A 17,653-nucleotide genomic window follows, 5' to 3' on the forward strand; every position below is an offset into this window, starting at 1 on the left:
CAGGGTAATTGGAGAAATAGTCAATAATCAACACGTAATCACGACCATTCGCACGAAAGAGGTCGATGCCAACCTTGGACCAAGGGGAGGTCTCGATTTCATGCTGCTGGAGCGTCTCCTTGCTCTGCGCTGGCTGGAAGCGTTGACAGGTCGCACTGTTGAGGACCACGTTCGAGATATCCTGGCTAATACCGGGCCAGTAGACAGCCTGCCTGGCTCTGCATCTGCACTTCTCGACGCCCAGGTGGCCCTCATGGATTTGGCGGAGCAACAAGCTCTTGAGACTGAGTGGAATGACAATCCGGTCCAGCTTGAGGAGGAGACCATCAATCACCGTCAGGTCGTCCTGTGCATTGTAAAATTGAAGGCACTTCCCTTTCTGCCAGCCATTGGCGAGGTGGTGCATGACACGCTACAAGAGGGGGTCTTTGGCTGTCTCCTCGCGGATACAAACCACCTTCTCATCAGTCGCCGGGAGGGTGCTAGCACACAGCTGCACCTGTGATGCAATCTGCCGGATGATTTCCAGTTGTTCACTAGGCAATGTGATGGAGCGGGACAATGCATCAGTGATGATGAGCTCCTTGCCAGGCGTGCACACTAACTCAAAGTCGTACCTTCTGAGTTTGAGGAGGATGCGCTACAACCGAGGCATCATGTCGTTCAGGTCCTTGTGGATAATGTGGACCAGAGGCCTATGATTCGTCTCAACAGTGAATGTCGGCAGGCCGTAGACGTAGTCGTGAAACTTGAGAATTCCAGTGAGAAGACCCAGGCATTCCTTCTCTAGCTGCGCATACCTTGTTTCAGTGGGCGTCATGGCCCTCGATGCATCAGCTAGCGGTGCCCAGGATGAAGTGGCATCACGTTGAAGCAGCACCGTATCAATGCCATCCTGACTTGCATCTGTAGAGATCTTGGTCTCCATGTCGGGGTCGAAAAAGGCCAAGACGGGTGCAGTGGCGAGCTTGGTTGTCAGCTCCAACCACTCTGCCTGATGTGCTGCCTGCCACTCAAAGGCAGTGGACTTTTTTACCAGGTTTCGTAGGGCCGTGGTGTGTGAGGCCAGGTTTGGGATGAACTTGCCCAGAAAATTGACCATGCCCAGGAAACGCAACACCGTCTTCTTGTCCTCCGGGACCTTCATGGCTTTGATGGCCTTGACCTTGTCTGTGTCCAGACGCACGCCCTGCTGAGAGATTTGGTCACCTAGGAACTTGAGTGTCGACATGCCAAAGAAACATTTGGACCTGTTCAGCTTCAGGCCATTGGCATGGACGTGGCTGGAGACGGGAAACATGCTGTTCAGGTGTTGTGGACCATATGATGATGTTGTCCACGTACACACAAACCCCTCCATCATCAGCTCCATGATACAGTGAAATATCTCTGATGCCGAGACAATGCCAAACGGCATGTGATTATAGCAGCACCTGCCAAATGGTGTGTTAAAGGTGCAGAGCCTTCTGCTGGACTCATCCAGCTGGATTTGCCAAAATCCATATGACGCATCTAACTTGGTAAAAAAACGTGCCTGTGCCATCTCACTGGTTCCCTTCGGGATGGGGTTCACGCATTATATTCTTATTGAGATCCTTGGGATCAATGCAGATGTGCAGGTCTACCGAAGGCTTGCTGCCGCATACCATTGAGCTGACCCAGTCAGTGGGTTCTGTTAGCTTGGAAATGATGCCCTGTTGCTGAAGATCCTTGAGCTGTGCCTTCAGGCGTTCCTTCAGTGGAGCCGGGACCCGGTGTGGTGCATGGACCACTGGCTTGGCATCAAGTAATAGCAGAATCTTGTATCGATATGGCAGCGTGTCCATCCCATCGAATACATCTGGATACTGAGCGAGGATGTATTCAATGCCGGCCTGAAGATCCTCATTGGAGGATGCCGTTGTGTAAACCCGCTGCACGAGGTTCAGCTGCTTGCAGGCCTGCGCGCCAAGTAGCGAGGCCTTATCTGGCTTGGCAATTTCAAAACAAAACCAAGCATGGGTGCTCCGGTTGGAGACGAGTAGATGGCAGGATACCAGTGCCGTGATGGCATTGCCGTTGTAGTCCAGGAGTCTGCAGGCTGCTGGAAGGACCTTGGGGGGCTTCTTGATTCGTTTGAAATCTGCCTGTGAGAGGAGGTTGTCAGAAGCATCTGTATCCAGCTTAAACTGGATGGGGTAGTGGTTGACTTGTATTACCGCACACCATTTGTCCACAGAATCCAGTGAGGATGGATTGAAGTTGTGATGAGTTGGATGTGGCATATTCACATTTGGTAATGATGCCCACACAGTAGGCGGAGTCCAGGCATTCGTCCTCTGGATCCGTTGTGCTGCCAGGATCAGAATGCTGTAATCATTGTTGCACACTCTGAACACGCTGTCGGCGGAATTGGGAACTCTCCCCCTGACTGGTGGTGCAGACCTGCACAAGGCTGCATAATGTCCAGGCTTCCCGCAATTTAAACATCACCTCCCTCTTGCAGGGCAGTGTTTCTTTAAGTGGACGTTGCCGCAGTTTGAGCAAGCCATGACGTCGGCGTCCTGACGCTCCGCGCATCGTCGCACATGTGCAGTGCGGGTTTCGGCCGCTTTGTTATCCCGTTCGCATCGCGCATGCGTGGTGCTCCGGGAAAAGGGCGACAAATGGCCGCTGTCATCAATGTTGAGGCGCTGCATCTGGGATGGCCTGCACACTCTCTGCCTCGTGGGAGGCAAGTTTCTCATTTTCAGCCGATTTGTACTGGGCATAGGGATTTTTGGCGTGCTCATGCACTGTGCATGTTTCAATCGCGACTGGCAATGTCATATGCTTGATTTTCAGTAGCTGCTCTCTCAGAGGATCAGAGTGAACTCCAAAAACGATTTGTTCTCTGATCATAGTGTCAGCAATATCACCAAAGTTGCAGGACAGCGCTAGCAGGCGGAGGTTCTTAAGAAGTAGTTGAAAAATTCACCTTTACCTTGTAGACGCTGTTTAAAAATGGAGCGCTCGAAGATTTCATTGGTGTCCACTTCACAGTGACTGTCAAACTTTCCAGGATGGTTTGAAACTTTGTCTTGTCCTGGCCATCGGTGAAGTGAAAAGAGTTGAAGAGTTCGATGGCTTGATCACCCGCTGTTGAGAGGAGAAGCGTCATCTTCCTTGCATTAGACGCACCCACGCGGTCTAATGCTTCAATATACAGCAGAAACTTTTGCTTGAATGTCCGCCAGTTGGCACTGATTTTGCTGGAGTTCCTGAGCTAATGAGGAGCCTGAATCTTCTCCATGGTGCCGGGATACATTCGCTGGGCGTCACGGAATAGACTGAGGTAAACCACCTAGATTAAGCAGTCTCCTGGTATCATGATGTGTTATGTATTCCCGCAGTTTAAACCAGACTAGCTCTTAGCCATGTGCTGGAGGTGTGATACTGTACATACCCCCTGACTCACTCTGTAGATGCTCATCAGAGGAAAGAGGTGGAGAGTGAGTGCCTCGTGCCTTTTATAGTGAGATATTACCCCTGAGTGTCCTGCCTGCTCATTGGTCATGTCTGTTCTCTGTGTTCATTAGCTGCCTGTCTGTATATCATTATGTGCATCTTTGCATATCATGACACCCCCTTCCCCCTTTCCCCATTTCCCGCTTTCTCCTTTCCCCCATCCACCTTCCCCCTCCTACCTCCCATACCCTCTACCCCTTCCCCCATACCCCCTTCCCCCTTTCCCCCCATCCCACCCCCTTCCCCTTTCCCTCTTTCCCCCATCCCCCTTCCCCCTTTCCCCTTTCCCCATTTTCCCCATTCCCATTGTCCCCATTCCCCTCATAACCCCTTTCCCCCCTCCTCCCATCCCCATCCCCCTCTGCGTGTTAAGCATGCCTGCTGTAATGTGTTTTGCAGGACCCCACACCGACCCACCCGTCCCTGCGAATGCCGACCGCCCCCACGACGTGCCAGGCCGCCCACGAGACAGGGACAGACCCGGCCCGTCAGGCATACGACGCCCCCACACTGCCAGGCCGCCCATGAGACAGGGGCAGACCCGGCCCGTCAGGCATACGACACCCCCACCCAGTGCCAGGCCGCCCACGAGACAGGGACAGAACCAGCCCGTCAGTCATACGACGCCCCCACCCTGTGCCAGGCCCCCCACGAGACAGGGACAGACCCAGCCCGTCAGTCATACGACGTCCCCACCCTGTGCCAGGCCCCCCACGAGACAGGGCCAAACTCGGCCCATCAGGCATACGGTGCCCCCACCCTGTACCAGGCCACCCACGAGACAGGGACAGACCCAGAGTGCCAGGCATACGACGCCCCCACCCTGCGCCAGTACGCCGGCGGGCCACACCCAGCGACGAGGAGGGCAGCCACAGCAACAGGCTTCTGTCCCAGTCGAACCGGGACACTGACACACACGACACAACCAGCCAGGAGACCCACATACAGGACACACCCACCCAGGACGCACCCACCCAGGACGCACCCACCCAGGACGCACCCACCCAGGACGCACCCACCCAGGACGCACCCACCCAGGATGCACCCACCCAGGACGCACCTACCCAGGACGCACCCACCCAGGACGCACGCACCCAGGACGCACGCACCCAGGACGCACGCACTCAGGACGCACGCACCCAGGACGCACGCACCCAGGACGCACGCACCAGGACGCACGCACCCAGGACGCACGCACCCAGGACGCACGCACCCAGGACGCACCCACCCAGGACGCACCCACCCAGGACGCACCCACCCAGGACGCACCCACCCAGGACGCACCCACCCAGGACACACCCACCCAGGACGCCCACACACAGGACACTGACAAACAGGGGACGGATGGACAGAAAACACCACCCCAGGAGACCACTGCTATCTCATACGTCCTCTGCCACCACAGAGACTCTCACCTTGTTGGACACTTTGGCGATGAGGCCTCTGGTACACTAACTGGCGCGCACAGCAGCAGGTGGAGGTAGGAGTGGCCGGGCGGTCGGAGGGCCGCCTGGCACCGGCAACCATCTGCTGCCCAGACGGGTTCGGGTTCCTGGAGTTACCACACCCATCCATAGACCCGATGCAGTCACGGACCAAGGGACAATCAAAGGGGATGACGGCCAGCTTGCGGCAGCTGCAGACGCAGGTGGGGGAGTCCACCCGCGCGTAGCAGCAGGGAGTGGTGCTGGTCATGCGTGCCACCCAGGCCGACACCGCACGGGTGGCGCCACCCGTGCGGTGTCGGCCTGGGTGGCACGCATGACCGGTGGAGGCAATGGGGGCGACAGTGTCCAGACATGGGGAGAAGTATGCAGGGCCTGGGGCTGTCGGTGCAGGCGGCGTCTGTGGCCGAGGACATGGCTGCCCTCTCACAGGAAGCCATGAGCCAGAGCCAGCAGCGGATCACAGAGGCGCTCAATGCCATGGTCCAGTCCCAGCAGGCCGTGGCCCAGTCTCAGCAGGCCATCGCTAAGGGCATCGGCACCCTTGCCCAGGTGCTGGCCGACGTCGCCCAGACACAGACTGGGATGGCCAACTCCCAGAGCTCCATGGATGCAAACTTGCAGACCCTTGTCGATACCAGGGTAGGCCTCCAGAACTGGCAGCGCCAGGTGCGGGGGGGGGCGTCAGACTCTGGATCTGTTCGCACCCTTGACCCATGGAGAGGCCCAGGTGCCATCGAGCAACCGGCGAGAGGAGGAGGTGCTGGGGCCCGCTCCGTGTCCCCCTGTAGAGGAGGTCCCGGAACACCACAACACCTCGGATTCCCCCCCTCACCCCCAATCCGTCCCGGGTGCATCTGGTGGGCAACGGGCAGAACAGGCTGGCAGTACGCCATCCCAGTCGCCCGACCCGCAGCCTGGCCCATCCAGGCCTGGCCGCCCCAGGAAATGGCGGTCAAAGGGGTCCCTAGTGACAGGGCAGGGATCACAGGAGTCCACCTCCAGTTCTGCTGCACCATCTGGGGAAGCACCTCGACGTAGTCATAGGGCCCGTGTTAGACACTGAGTAAGTTGGCACGGGTGCTGGGCACAGACTAGTTATAGGGGCTAGGGCACATGTATGGACTGCTTGTAATTGAAATCACTTTCACACCGACAGAAGCTGCCTCTGTGCTCTGTCCGAAGCGTGCGGGGGTATGGTGTGGGGTGAGTGCCAGTGTGTGTGTGAGGGGTGATAGGACATCGACGTCGGGTGAGTGACCCCCCACAACACGTGTCGCCCTCGCCATCCCCCCTGGCGGACGACGGGACCGTGCGCTGCAGTGTCGCAGCCACATGCAGGGATGGCCCAGGTGGAGGGTGGTACCGTGGCCATGGGTCAGACATTGTCTAACAATGTAGAGTCCGGAGCACACCGCAGAGCGGGTTGTCATCATCCTCCATGGCATGCAATAGGCCCGCTTCCACCGGCGGCCGTGTGAACCCGGCCCATTGTGCGCAGGTGGTTGTGCAATGGAGGGGTGGTGTGCATGCAGATGGGGTGAGGGTGGTTGGTGGTGGGTGGGTGGGGTGAGGGTGGTTGGTGGTGGGTGGGTGGGGTGAGGGTGGTTGGTGGTGGGTGGGTGGGGTGAGGGTGGTTGGTGGTGGGTGGGTGGGGTGAGGGTGGTTGGTGGTGGGTGGCTGGGGTGAGGGTGGTCGGTGGTGGGTGGGTAGGGTGAGGGAGGTAGGCTGGTGCCATACTGTGCCCATACCCAGCGATTTACCCCCCAAATCTGTAAACCGGGCGGCTATCAACCCGCCCCATGCCCGATGGCCCTGCCGATAACGGGGACAGCCGCCCAGTCCATGTCCTGTCCGTCTGCCCTGTACATTGCCCCCATCTTCCTCATCCAGGAGGCCTGACCTTCGTCACTCTGCTCCTCCCCCTCCCTCTCCTCTGCCTCCAGCACATAGCCCTGTGGTAAACCACTGTGTTCCTATATTAAGGGTTGTATGGTAGAACCTGCACTACAGGTTCACCTGGGCCCCTGCATGCTAGCTCCGCCCAGGAGGCGGGTTATAAATATGCGTGGCCTTCAGCTAGCAGCCATTTCGCTACTGTAGGAGGCCACAATTCAGACACTAATCAAGCCTCAGTTTGTATTCAACTTCGTCACCAGCCACATTGATCGTGCCTGAATTTATTAGTATCTGATTCAGAAAATGGACCTCCGGATTAAACCAGATCGACTGCAGCTGGATCCACACGCAAGCGACGCCAGAAAGGACTTTCAGCACTGGCTAGCTTGTTTTGAAGTATATCAACGCGGCGCCGACCCCTGTTCCAGAGGCTCAGAAGATTCAAATCTTGTACTCCAGACTCAACTCTAAAATCTTCCCGCTGATCCAAGATGCGCCCAATTACGCTGACGCTATGACTCGACTCAAAGAGAGTTATGAGCAGAAGACGAACACGCTCTTCGCCAGACATGCCTTAACTACCTGGTGAGTCAATCGAGGACTTCTGGAGGGCCCTGATCACACTAGTTCGTGACTGTGACTGCCAGGACGTTACAGCTAAGGAGCACTCAGATCTCCTTATGAGGGACGCTTTTGTAACTGGGATTGGGTCTGATATTATCAGGCAGCGGCTCCTAGAAGGGGCCACGCGCGACCTCGCAGAAACTAAAACACTAGCGTTTTCCATGACGGTCGCCCTGCGCAATGTACAGTCCTATGCCCCCAACCGCGCGGCCCACTCCTCCTACGCTTCATGGGCCCCACAGGCAGCCACCCCAGCGGGGGCGCTACCTACCCAGTACGCCTGCGCTACGCGCCAGCAGGTGATCTCCGGGGGCCCTGATCCTATTTTTGGGGCCAACAAAGACACCCCCACCAACGCTGCCCGGCCCGTGCTGCCCTTTGTAAGGCCTGCGGGAAGAAGGGCCACTACACAGCGGTGTGCCATGCCCGCTCAACGGCAGCAGTCACCCCCACCCCCCCAGGTCACGGACAATGGGCGCCGCTATCCTCCCCTCCTCCCAGGCCATGTGCGAGCAATGGGCGCCGCCATCTTCTCCCCCGTACAAAACGTGCATTTCATGGGCGCCGCCATCTTGCTCCACCCCTGCAACATGCGTTCCATGGGCGCCGCCATTTTGTGACCCCCAGGACCTCCGGGCGCCGCCATCTTGTCCACCCCGCAGCACATGGAGACCAACAGCGTTTCAGGACCCCGACGCAGCGGCCGCCTCACTACCCGACGATCAACCACGACTCGCATCCATGGTAATCGACCAGTCCAGACCACACACTTTGACCAACACATCCACCTGCGTGAAAGTCAACGGCCACGTGACCACCTGCCTACTGGACTCCGGGAGCACCGAGAGCTTTGTACATCCAAATACGGTAAGGCGCTGCTCCCTTAAGGTACACCCTACCAATCAAAATATCTCCCTGGCTTCCGGATCCCATTGCGTAGCGATCCGGGGGTACTGCACGGTCACGCTCACAGTCCAAGGCGTAGAGATCCACGGTTTTCGCCTCTACGTCCTCCCTAACCTCTGCGCTGCACTTATCCTTGGACTGGATTTTCAGTGCAACCTCCAGAGCTTGACCCTTAAATTCGGCGGATCCTTATATCCCTCACTGTGTGCGGCCTCGCGACCCTAAAGGTCGATCCTCCTTCCCTCTTTGCCAATCTAACTCCAGATTGCAAACGCGTCGCCACCAGGAGCAGACGGTACACCACCCAGGATAAGGCCTTCATCAGGTCCGAGGTCCAGCGGTTGCTTCAGGAGGGAGTCATCGATGCCAGCAACAGCCCCTGGAGAGCTCAAGTGGTAGTGGTTAAGCCTGGGGAGAAAAATCGAATGGTCGTGGACTACAGCCAGACCATCAACAGGTACACGCAGCTCGACGCGTACCCCCTCCCACGCATATCTGACATGGTTAACCAGATTGCACAGTACCGGGTCTTCTCAACGGTGGACCTGAAATCTGCTAACCACCAGCTCCCCATCCGTAAATCGGACCGGCCATACACCGCCTTCGAGGCAGACGGCCGGCTATATCACTTCCTTAGGGTCCCCTTCGGCGTCACAAATGGAGTTTCGGTCTTCCAAAGGGAGATGGACCGAATGGCCGACCGGTACGGCTTGCGGGCCACATTTCCGTACCTAGACAATGTGACCATCTGCGGCCATGATCAGCAGGACCACGATGCCAACTTGCTAAATTTCTCCGCACCGCTCCTCTCCTCAACCTCAAGTACAACAAGGAGAAGTGTGTGTTCCGTACAAACCACTTAGCCATCCTTGGTTACGTGGTCCAGAACGTAATTCTGGGGCCCGATCCCGACCGAATGCGCCCCCTCATGGAGCTTCCCCTCCCCACTGCCCCAAGGCCCTCAAACGCTGCCTGGGGTTCTTCTCGTATTCCACTCAGAGGTTCCCAAACTTTGCGGACAAGGCCCGCCCACTCATACAGTCCACTCATTTCCCCCTGACAGCAGAGGCCCAACAGGCCTTCGCCCGGATCAGAGCTGATATTGCCAAAGCCACAATGCACGCTGTAGACTAAACACTTCCTTTCCAAGTAGAAAGCGACGCATCGGACGTCGCCCTTGCTGCCACCCTCAACCAGGCAGGCAGGCCCGTGGCATTCTTTTCCCGCACCCTCCATGCCTCCGAAATTCGGCACTCATCCATCGAAAAGAAGGCCCAGGCTATCGTTGAGGCTGTGCGACATTGGAGGCATTACCTGGCCAGCAGGAGATTCACTCTCCTCACTGACCAACGGTCGGTAACCTTCATGTTCAACAACACACAGCGGGGCAAGATCAAAAATGACAAAATCTTGTGGTGGAGAATCGAGCTCTCCACCTATAACTATGAGATTAAGTATCGCCCTGGCAAACTCAACGAGCCCCCAGACGTCCTATCCCGAGGTACATGTGCCAGTGCACAGGTAGACCGACTCTGGCCCCTGCACGCCAGCCTTTGTCACCCAGGGGTCACTCGGTTGTACCACTTCATTAAGGCACAAAATCTGCCCTACTCCGTCGAGGAAGTAAGGACGATCACCAAGGACTGCCAGGTCTGTGCGGAGTGCAAACCGCACTTCTACCGGCCGGACCGCACGCACCTTGTGAAGGCAGTAAAGCCTCAGTTTGAATTCAACTTCGTCTCCAGCCAAATCGATCGTGCCTCACGCCCCTCTGCTGGGCTATGTTGTGCAGTTCGCAGCAGACCACAACGATGCGGCCGACCCAATCCGCCGGGTGCTGAAGGGCCCCTCCAGAGTGGTCCAGGTACCTGAAGTGCATCGTCAGCAGCCCAGAGCACCTCTCTATCACACCACTGGTCGCTGCATGGGCATCGTTGTAGCGGTTCTCCGCATCATTCTGTGGCCTCCGTGTAGGTGTCATCAGCCACGACCGCAACGGGTAACCCTTGTCGCCCAACAACCAGCCCCTCAGCCGGGGGGGGCGTCCCTCGAACATTGCGGGGATGAACGACTGCACCAATACGAATGAGTCATGTACACTGCCCGGGTGCCGTGTGCCGACGTGCAGGATCCTCATGCGGTGGTCACAGACCACCTGCACGTTCATGGAGTAGGTCCCCTTCCTATTCGTGAACACGGCCCTGTTATTAGCTGGTGGACGTACGGCGACGTGCATCCCATCGATCTCCCCCTGGACCATGAGCGTACTGGCCACAGCAGCGAAGCCCGCTGCCCGGGCACCCTGGCTGGCATGGTCCACAGGGAACTGAATATAGTGGTCCGCGATGGCATCAGTGCACCGATGACTGCGAGATGCCGGACAGGTCCCCACTCGGCGACTGGAATGACCCCGTGGCATAAAAGTTCAGGGCCACCGTAACCTTGACGGCCACCGGGAGAGGGTGTCCTCCCCCAGTGCTACGCGGTGCCAGGTGTGCTATGAGATGGCAAATATGGGCGACGGTTTCCCGACTCATCCGGAGCCTCCTCCTGCATGCCCGGTATGACGTGCACCGCCGGTGCACACGGGGCCTCATTGGGTGTCTCTGTCGCCGTGGCATCACCACCTCCTCCACCTCCTCCTCCTCCTCCTCGTCATGTGGGGCAGGCGGCCCTCCAGCCTGGGCGGCTGCCACCTGCCTCTCTGCAGCACGCTCCTCTGCGGCAGCCTCCGGTGCCTCCCAGGCACGCTCCTGCAATGGCAGCCAACACTGCTGGGTGACGCCCAAACATTACAGTCTGTAGGGGGTGGGGGGTGAGGGATAGACGACATGTCATCATTGCCCATGCCCCTACGCAGCCAGGTGCCATACGCTGCATGGTTGCGGCTGTTGCCAGCTGGCACCTGGGCGGGCAACACCCCCGGCACTCACACTCACCCCCCCCTCCCCGGCACCCACACACAATCCACCCCTCCCCGGCACTCACCCTCACCCCCGGTCCCCGGCACCCACATTCACTCCACCCCCACGGCACTCACCCTCACCCCCCCCTGCCCTGCTCGTACCCTCCCCGGCACTCACCCCTCTCCACGGCACGCACCCACCCCGGCACTCACCCACCCCGGCACTCACCCTCACCCCTCCATCCCTGACACTCACCCTCACCCCTCCTCCCCGGCACTCACCCTCACCCCCCCCTCCCTAGCACTCACCCCCCCCTCCCCGGAATCCTCCCACCCCCCCACCTCCCACCTCCGGGGCCGCCCCACCCCGGCCCCTACCTCCGCGCTGGTCAGCGTCAACCAGCACGACTGTTTGACGCCGTTAAATAGGTGGTTTGACTTACACCGGCATGAGCCGTGGTCACGTCGGCAGGATTTTGGCCTGTCCGGCCCGGAGAATCGGAGCAGCCCCGGGGCCCTTAGTGTCGTGCCGGTCCTCGCTATTCTGCGAGGCACGTGGCTCGATTCCCATCGGCGCAAATTTTTTTTGGGGGATTCACGCCACCCCCCGGCGATTGTCAGACCCGGCGGGGTGTCGGAGAATCCCGCCCCTTATCCACATCTGAGCAACTGTAAACATGAGTCCAAATATGGCGCATATGCTGGAAGCTTTATAGAATTCACCATAATATGAAGGTTGTTAAACAATGTCTAACTGGTTGAAGACAGTGTTCTGATTTCGCTTGTATTCCATTAGAGCAGTGACTACTCTTTAGAAATATTTGATTGGCTGTGAAGCTCCCTGGCGAAGTGTTTTTCAAACCTTTTTTCCCTGGGACCCACTTTTACCAACTAGCCAACCCACGCGACCCACATCGGCCGACTGCCCACACCTATCCTCCACCCCCACAAAGAAACTGCTCCTCCTCGCCACCTTCATGTGTACCCTACGCACCACCTTAAACTGGATGAGTCTTAACCTCACATACAACAAGAACGCGTTCACCCTTTGCAAGGCCTCTGCCCATGTCCCGGGCCGCACCTCCCCACCCAGTTCCTCCTCCCATTTGCACTTAATATCCACCACCGAAGCGCGCTCCCTCTCCATCAATTCTTATAAATATCTGACACCTTCTCCTCCCCTATTTTGTCATCTGATAACAGATTATCCTACAACACTGGAGGCGGTAGTACCAGCAAGGATGGCACCTCTCTCCTCCCGAAATCCCACACCTGCAGATACCTACAGCAATTCCCCTTGGGCAACTCAAATTACTCCAGGCTTGCAAATTTGTCCCTCATAAACAAGTCCCTAAAATACTCAATCCCTACTTCCTGCCACTCCAGAAACCTCACGTCCAGCCCCAATGGCAAATTAGCGCCCACAGCGAAATGCCCTCCAGTCTAAAATGTTGCCTGCACTGCCCACATACCTTTAACGCTGACACCACCACTGGGTTCATGAAGTACATGACGGCGGGAACAGCAGAGGTGCCAACAACAATGCCCTCAAACTCTTTCCCCTGCATAACGCCGCCTCCACCCACCCCCAGACCGACCTCTCCTCCATAGCCCATTTCTTCACCATCACCAATACTTGCCGCCCAACAATAATTTACCAATTTCGGCAATGCCAACCCCCCGCCCCCGTTCCAAAAATACCCGCATCACTTCCCTGCCCAAACAAACCCCCAAATAATCCCAGTGTTCTTCCTAAACAAAGATTTGGGACAGAGATAGGGTGGTTCTGGATCACAAACAGAAACCTGGGCAGCACCATCATTTTCACTACCTGCATGGGTCAGCCAGCAATAGTGGCAACATACCCCAGCTCTTAACATCCGCTTTCATTTCCTCCACCAATCGAGACAAATTCAATCTACGTAGCTGGACCCAGCTCCATGCCACCTGAATGGACCTGGACGGCAAGATAGCACAGTGGTTAGCAGCTGTTGCTTCACAGCACCAGGGTCCCAGGTTCGATTTCAGCTTGGTGTCAATGTCTGTGCGGAGTCTGCACATTCTCCCCATGTCTGCGTGGGTTTCCTCCGGGTGCTCCGGTTTCCTCCCATAAGTCCCGAAAGACGTGCTTGTTAGGTGAATTGGACATTGTGAATTCTCCCTCTGTGTACCCGAAAAGCCGCCCGAGTGTGGCGACTGGGGGATTTCCACAGAAATGTCACTGCAGTGTTAATGTAAGCCTACTTGTGACAATAATGAAGATTATTTTTATTTTTTTTTACATTTAGAGTATCCAATTAATTTTTCCAATGAAGAGGCAATTTCGCATGGCCAATCCACCTACCCTGCACATCTTTTGGGTTGTGGGGGTGAAACCCATGCAAACACGGGGAGAATGTGCAAACTCCACAAGACAATGACCCAGAGCCAGGATTGAACATGGGACCTCGGCGCCGTGAGGCAACCGTGCTAACCACTTTCTAACCATGCTGCCCTCATAATGAAGATTATTATTACCTCCGTGCCTAAATCTCACCCCACCGCCCTAAATGGCAAATCCCCTAGTCCCCTTTCTTGCCCTCTGGCATTGATCGTGAACACCTCACTCTTTCCCATGTTCAATTCATATCCCGAAAACCAGCTAAATTCCCATAAATAAATAATGCAGGAGGAGGCTCCGGATGAGTCGGGAAACCGTCGCCCATATTTGCTGTTCATCAGATCCGAGATATATAATAAATCGTCCGCGTATAGCGAAACCCAATGCCCAGCAGCAACGCGCCCCCCACCCCCCGACCCCCGTTCAAAGACTCTCCACTCCCTTGACTCTCTAAGCCCCATTGCCAATGTCTCTATCGCCAAGGCGAAAAGCAATGGGGAAAGTGGGCATCCCTGTCTCGTCTCTCATCCCACAATGTAGCCCAAAGAACCGCAAACTCATTTGGTTCTTCCGAATGCTCGCAACCGGCACCTAGTCCAACAGTCGGGCCCAATCCAGAAACCCAAGCCCAAACCCAACCGCCCCAGCACCTCCAACAAATATGTCCACTCCACCCGATCAAAAGCCCTCTTTGTCTCCATCATCTCCACCACCACCACCACCTCCACCTCCTGCCTCACCAAGGGTAGCATAATCGAATTAAGTAACCTCTGCATATTTGCCGACAACTGTCTTCCCTTCACAATACCAATCTGGTCCTCCCCTATCACCCCTAGCACACAGCCTTCAATTTGCGATGAAAGCACCTTCGCCAACTGCTTAGCATCAACATTCAGCAGTGATATCAGGCAGAACAATGCACTCTGTTCAGGGTCCTTACCCATCTTTAAAATCAGGGAGATGGACACTTGGGACAGTGTGGGGGTAAGATCCCCCCCTCTCCCTAACCTCATTATACGTCCTCACCAGCAGTGACCCCAGCTCCACCCCAAACTTCTCATAAAACTCTGCTGGGAGCCTGTCCGGTCCCGCGGCCTTCCCTGCCTGCATCGCCCTCATGCCATCCATCACCTTTAGCCCAATCGGGACAACTGGCACCTGGACCCACTCCCCCTCCACCTTGAGAAACTCCAAACCATCCAGGAACCACTGCATCCCCTCTTCTACAGTCGGGGGCTCCGACCTGTTCAGCCTCCTATAAACGGCCTCAAGTGCCCCATTCACCCCTTCCGGGTCTGTCACCACCTTACCCCTCTCGTCCCTCATCCTACCAATCTCCCTCACGACTGCTTGCATCCTCAAATGGTGGGCCAGCATCCTACTCGCTTTCTCCCTGCACTCGTACGCTGCCCTTCTGGCCCTCCGCAACTGCCCCACTGCTTTCCCCGGGGACACTAACCCAAATTTCACCTGGAGCCTCTGTGTCCCCCTTAACAACCCCTCCTCGTGTCCCACCGAGTGACCTTCAGAATCCCATCTACCAGACTTGTCCTCTCCTCTGCTCCAGCGTCTCCCTGTGCGCCCAAATTGAAATAAAGTCCCCCATGTCTACCGCCTTGAGTGCCTCCCATAGCATGGTGACTGTGACTTCCCCCATGTCATTCAACTCCACATAGCCCCGGGTGACAGCCCACACCTGCTCACCCACCCACAGATCCACTCAATGCGCGTGTGGTCTGAAACCACAATCGCTGAATGCTCCGAGCTAGCCTCCCCGCCAGCAGCGCATTGTCCATCATGAAAAATTCAATCCGGGAGTACACCCGGTGCATAGGGGAGAATTGTGAAAACTCCTTCTCCCTCAGCCTCCTAAACCTCCACGGGTATGCCCACTTATGCATTCCATGAACCCCTTCAACTGCCTAGCCACCGCCAACATCCTCGATGACGTAGGGCTCGACAAGCCCAGATCCGGATCCAGGAAGGTATTGAAATCTCCGCCCAATATCAGCCGACCCGTATCCAGGTCCGGAATCTTCCCCAACACCCACTTCCATAGAGTCCTCATCATCCCAATTCGGGACAGAAACGTTTACCAGGACTACCGCATTCCCTCCAACTTCCCACTAACTATCGCATATCAACCCCCCCCCCCCCCCCCGGCTACAATGCTACCCATTTCAAAGCAACCCTCTTATTAACCAACACTGCCACCCCCCTCGTCTTCATATTCAGCCCCGAATGGGACACCTGCCCCACCCATCCCTTCCTCAGCCTTGTCTGATCACCTAACTTCAGGTGCGTTTCCTTCAAGAACACAACGTTTGCCTTCAGACACCTCAAATGCATGAATGCACACAATGGCTTAACTGACCCATTCAACTCTCGCACGTTCCACGTAACCAGCCTGATCTGGGGGCACCCCACCCCCTACCCTGTTGATCAGCCATACCCGTTTTTGAGCCAACCCCCGGCCCCCATCACGCACCCCTCCAGGCCCGTCCTCGAATGTCCACGGCCATCTCTCCTACCAAAGTGCCCCACACCAACCATTCCCATGAAAGCAACCCCCCCCCCCCCCCACCCCCGCTCCTCCCCTCCACACTCCAACAAAGAACCAACCCCAGCCCCCCAGCGTGATATCTTCCACCTGGCAACATCCCAACTTCACTCCCATTAACTACCTCATCCAGCCCAAGGCCTCTGATTTCCCCTCAGTCCACCTGCACCCCCAATTCTCCCAGCCACCAACAAACAAAGAGAAACAAAAGGCACACTCACCATCTCCGTTCCCCCGTCGAAACCCATCCCAAATTACCCACCCCATGCACTTTACAACAAACACAAAGGTCCTCTCCAAAGTTCAATGCTGTCACACTCCTCCCAGTCCATTGTCCCTCATAAAGTCCATCGCCTCCTCTGGCGAGTCAAATAAAACTCCTACTTCTGATGTGTCACTCACAAGCGGGCAGGGTACAAAACCCCAAACTTCAACCCCCTTCTTCAAGAGGACAGCTTTCATCTGGTTGAACCCGGCCCTCAACTTTGCCTGCTTCGTACCCAGGTCCTGGTAGATCCACAGCTCACTCTCTTCCAAGGTGCATTTCTTGGTCTTCCTTGCCCATTTCAGAATTTTCTCCTTGTCCACAAAACGATGCAGCCTCAACACCATCGCCCTCGGTGGCTCCGCCACCTATAGAACATAGAACAATACAGCGCAGTACAGGCCCTTCAGCCCACGATGTTGCACCAAAACAAAAGCCATCTAACCTACACTATGCCATTATCATCCATATGTTTATCCAATAAACTTTTAAATGCCCTCAATGTTGGCGAGTTCACTACTGTAGCAGGTAGGGCATTCCACGGCCTCACTACTCTTTGCGTAAAGAACCTACCTCTGACCTCTGTCCTATATCTATTACCCCTCAGTTTAATGCTATGTCCCCTCGTGCCAGCCATTTCCATCCGCGGGAGAAGGCTCTCACTGTCCACCCTATCCAACCCCCTGATCATTTTGTATGCCTCTATTAAGTCTCCTCTTAACCTTCTTCTCTCCAACGAAAACAACCTCAAGTCCATCAGCCTTTCCTCATAAGATTTTCCCTCCATACCAGGCAACATCCTGGTAAATCTCCTCTGCACCCGCTCCAAAGCCTCCACGTCCTTCCTATAATGCGGTGACCAGAACTGTACGCAATACTCCAAATGCGGCCGTACCAGAGTTCTGTACAGCTGCAACATGACCTCCCGACTCCGGAACTCAATCCCTCTACCAATAAAGGCCAACACTCCATAGGCCTTCTTCACAACCCTATCAACCTGGGTGGCAACTTTCAGGGATCTATGTACATGGACACCTAGATCCCTCTGCTCATCCACACTTTCAAGAACTTTACCATTAGCCAAATATTCCGCATTCCTGTTATTCCTTCCAAAGTGAATCACCTCACACTTCTCTACATTAAACTCCATTTGCCACCTCTCAGCCCAGCTCTGCAGCTTATC

The sequence above is a fragment of the Scyliorhinus torazame genome, chromosome 8 (assembly GCF_047496885.1).
Source record: "Scyliorhinus torazame isolate Kashiwa2021f chromosome 8, sScyTor2.1, whole genome shotgun sequence".
NCBI lineage: Eukaryota > Metazoa > Chordata > Chondrichthyes > Carcharhiniformes > Scyliorhinidae > Scyliorhinus > Scyliorhinus torazame.